The sequence below is a fragment of the Notolepis coatsorum genome (assembly GCF_963971535.1).
Source record: "Notolepis coatsorum genome assembly, chromosome: 17".
In the NCBI taxonomy this organism is placed as follows: Eukaryota; Metazoa; Chordata; class Actinopteri; order Aulopiformes; family Paralepididae; genus Notolepis; species Notolepis coatsorum.
This window is the reverse complement of record NC_140181.1, coordinates 26872198-26877197: the sequence shown is the minus strand read 5'-3', so window position 1 is coordinate 26877197 and position 5000 is coordinate 26872198.

Here is a 5000-nt window from a genome sequence, read left to right as displayed (position 1 = left end):
AAGCATACTCACCAACTGCATCACAGTCTGGTATGGCAACTGCACTGCCTCAGACTGGAAAGCACTGCAGAGGGTGGTGAAAACCGCATCACCAGTACATCACTCCCTACAAGTGGTGTCTGAAGAAGGCACACAGCAATGTCAAGGACACCTCTTATCCCAATCATGGACTGTTTGCCCTCTCAAGCAGGCTCAGGAACAGCTCTCCCTCAGCTGTCATCTCCATGAACTCTGTACCACATTACACTGTTTCATATTACAGTGTTAATTATTTAGTTTACACTGTTTCTTTTTCTCATATTTCGATATTCAAATGTATTTGTATTGCCTATATTTCTATAACCCTGTCAATACCAGTACCCCCCCCCCCCCCTCCACATGCTGCTATGATACCTGAATTTCCCCAAGGGGATCAATAAAGGAATATCTTATCTTGTAAAATAGTACTCTTGCAAATGTATAAGTCATCCATTCAAAATTATACTTAATTAAGCAAAAGTTAGGGGCGACAGTGGCTCGGGAGGTAGAGCAGTCGTCTGGTAATCCGGAGGTTCCCGGTTCGATTCCCGCTCCCCCCGGGCAGTGTGTCGAAGTGTCCTTGAGCAAGACACTTAACCCCTAATTGCTCCTAATGAGCAGGTTGGCACCTTGCATGGTTGCCTCCGCCATTGGTGTGTGAATGTGTGAGTGAATGGGTAAAATGTGAGGAACAAATTGTAAAGCGCTTTGGATAAAAGCGCTATATAAATGCAACGAGAACAAAAAGAAAAAATAGAGAAAAGTAGAAATGTATTTGATATTGAATTTACTTAAGTATCAACAGTAAAAGTAAGCAACATACACAACATTTGTGTATTCGAGTGATCCATTCAACCCTTGATCCATTGACTCATCGATCACTGATCCAAATAGTATGTTAAAGTGATATGTGGTCCAGTTATGCTGCTCTGATTACGTCCTCTTGAAGTTGGTAGGTTTCACATTTGAAAGTATTTGAAAGGGTTGTTTGTAAATGGCTTTTTATGGCCATTAAAGACTATATTTTGTATGAATGCTTCTCATTGTTTTTAGTTTTTTTTTTTTTAAAGCCAGCCTTGTCACATACTGTTTGACTCTTAATTAACTACAAAACCATGCAAGGAATCTGCTGCAGTGTGCTGTTATTATTATTATCGATAGAGTATACATTGTCTATAGTGTATTGTCATTCTATTCTTCCCTCCTGTAACACCCCCCCCCCTGTGCTGCTATGACACCTGGATTTCCCCTTAGGGCAGTGCTTCTCAAACTTTTTCTGTCAGGCCCCCCTTTGGCGAACCAAAATATTTTGGGCCCCCCACCCCCCCCCCCCCCCCTCGCCCCAACAAAATAGTCATGAAATGGGCCATGTTTAAATTTATTGAAATAACACCAATATCGTGACCTTTCAAATTGGCCCTATATTTTGTTTTCAGAGCTGTCATGGATGAAAAGCCAGCTTCACACAGATACTGTATGTGGTGCTGAATGGTATCAACACCTTAACTCAGGGGCGGAGCTATAGGCGCGGCAGGGGAGGCAGCGGCCTTAGGGCCCGCCCACCGTCTGGCGGGAGGGGGGGCCCGGGCCCCCGGCCCCCCCTCCGGCCCCGGGCCCAGGCCCGGGACTGAATGGAGTTGCCGTTCGCGTGTGGGACTGGATCGAACACAACTGGTGGTAACGGCAACTGGGACTGGTGCGTTTGTTTTGATTCTAGGCTCCTCCCGTTTTGCCAGTACTGTGGTACGAGTACGACTGATAGCGTGTGGTTTAGGAACAGGGCGTTTTGCACAAATCCAGCGCTCCCTTTCCTTGGCTGTGACGTAGCCACGTAAATCTCACAAGCAGCGCGGATGTGATATTTTTCTCTGATGTCGCGTTCACGTTACGTGGGAAGAATCGGAAGAATCAGCTTCCGACTGGGAAAAACCATTCACGTCAGCCTCCTAGTTGTAATTCCTACTAGGACATATGGGATTTTTTATAGACCCCGATATCTCCCACTTCGCGTCACGAATTGCGGAAGTATGGATGTGGGCGTTTTGATCGAGTCAATGCGTGAAGGCTTCCTAGTTGTAGCAACGAGATGTCCTCTGGTTCTTCCGCTTCTTCCCACGTAACGTGAACGCGACATCAGAGAAACACAACATAATAAGTCACCTGAAACATGAATGAATGAAAACTTTATTAACAGATTGCAGAATGGGTACAGTACAGTACAGCTCAATACATACAATTGTTAAGGGGATGCAGACCAGAGAAAGACTTTCGTCTTGTTTACATCAGGGTCCTCCACATCACCACCGTGGTGTATTAAAATCCGACGACGCCGAGCAGCTAAAGGGGACATTTACCAGCACAAAGTGTGGATATATTATGATTTAACAAGTCTTATCTGTCCAGGACGATGACAACATTATTGCAGGTAAGCTACCTAGTACTACTAACGTTATCACGCTAGCTTGGATGCTAACTAACGTAATGTGAATGAATGAATGAAAACTTTATTTAACAGATTGCAGAATGGGTACAATACAGTACGGCTCGTTAAGGGGATGCAGACCAGAGAAAGACGTTTGTCTTGTTTACATCAGGGTCCCCCATTTTCAATTCATAGTGATCATAGAAAACATATACGTTACCACCTAGCCACAATCTATGGTATTTCTAGGTTACCACATGGGTGGCGCATGTGAACACTTTGTGAATTATGTGAGGGTGTATCATGATGATGGTAATTTGGCACTTAACGAACGTTACCTATCTCTTTGCCGTTTTGCATAGTGCACTGCATAGTACCAGAGATGACAAAAGTTATGTGGTAACATAGGTCGCATCACTGCCAGTAGTCGGCATATTACCCAATTCTGACTCTGGTATTAGTCAACTAACGTACTGTTAGCCAGCTACTGTAATAACGAAACTGAAATATCTAATGATGATAGTCAATCATAAAGACAGAAAACACTCTCATCACAGACAAGCTGGATCTGGCCAAATACCTAAACATGTCATGGTGAATGAATGAAAACTTTATTTAACAGATTGCAGAATGGGTACAATACAGTACAGCTCAATACATACAATTGTTAAGGGGATGCAGACCAGAGAAACACTTTCGTCTTGTTTACATCAGGGTCCCCCATTTTCAATTCATTATAACATAATGACATACAGATAGACAGTAGTGCTACATCTATACATGACATACCAGATTTTCAAATACAGTACTGTTTGTGATACGAAAAGAGTCCAGAAAAGAGAGTATATACATTTGACGTATTATTATTGTATTGTGATATGTTTTGTTTCATGTTGGATTTTTTTTTTTTTTTTTTTTTTTTTTTTTTATAATACAATAAATATCGGGGGGGGGGGGGGGGGGGGGGCCCGAGCTGTCAATCTCGCCTCGGGGCCCGTGGGGCATTCCAACCGCCACTGCCTTAACTGCTGCATCATGAGATACTTGGTGGGCCATGAGATGAGATACTTGGTACTCAGCACCACACTCTGAGGCCCCGTTTAAACGGAAACGCTAGCAGCAGGGTTTCCGTTAGAAAAAATTGTTGCCGGTCTCCGTGACCTGCAAGATTTCAATCTACCGGACAAATGAGATTAATTCCGGTCATAGTTTATTGAGCTTTAAAACAATTGATAGGCAGGCTATATAAAGAATGTCATCCTCAAGGCATGTAGATTTATAATATTATTACTTAAAACTAGGCTACTTTTGCGTATACAGTCATTAATATATTTCAAATAAAATAAGTCCCTCGATACTCCGTGCTGCTGCTGACTTGAAATAAAATAGACCGCGTATGTGGGCAGTCGGTCCGACACTGAACAGCAGTCTGTTATAATCACATTTTTATGAGCTAACGAATTCCGTTATATTGGACATTTGTATTAATTATATCAAGTGAAGAACTGAGAAAGCAGAGAGACGGCAACGTTATCGTGGTTTGCGTGACGACTCTCTCCACCTCGCAACGACTTATTTGCAAAGAGTATGGCGCTGCAGAGCAGCTCATTTAGCTGTTATTGGCTCTTTTCTGGGAACCGCACAGCAGCGCCCCCCACCCAACATTGGCTGAAAATGGCTGAATTGGAGTACTGCTGGAATACTGCATTGTGCTGTTGTTGCTCTGGCTCTGCAGCTTCACAAAAGTTCGCACACCCAGCAGTAAGCTCTCGCTGACAACGTCGTTGTCATTATTAGAAGCAACGAGGAAACAAATGTAATGATCGTTTCGTTCATCGCATAGGCTATTTAATTTTAGCCTATTTTAATACAATTCAAATAATCAAATTGTGCTTAGACTCAGGGAATTATTTTCACCGGACATTAAGACCGGAGAGATTACATATGTCGGACTTCAACAGATTTTGCCGGTCAAATACCGGTAATTACCGGCTAACGGAAACGCTGGCTAGCAGGTGAATCCGCAAAAATATTTTTTCGGATGTGCCTTTCGTTTATACGGAAACTGAGTTTTTACGGGGTGAAACCGCAAAAAAGTGAGACTACCTTCCAGGGTGGAATTCCTAGAAACGATTAACCTTTCCGCTCTCATCTAAACTGTCAAACCGCATAAAACGATGACGAAAGGGTTGTCAAGGCTCTCGTTGCGCGTACTGCTTACATCACAGGCATGCGCCAGTAGCCTAGAAGCGTAAACAAAGCATGTCTGATTCTATCCATGGCGATCACCTGAAGGCTACATTGGCAGTACTTTTAAATACACAAGAATCTGTCCCGCGGCGTGACTGGACCCACTGTCTGTGAGTGACTCTGCTTTGGTCCAATCACATTCCCCACCCACAGTCTGCGAATCAGAGGCAGAGTAGGGCGGGTCTTCACAGCACGTCATGTGACATATGCGCCAATCGTGTGACAGCGGGGCTCCGTTGTCTCGAGTTGTTACAGCCTCGTCTGCACGGAGAATTCCACCCCAAAACGCTCGTCTAAACACAAAATTAAA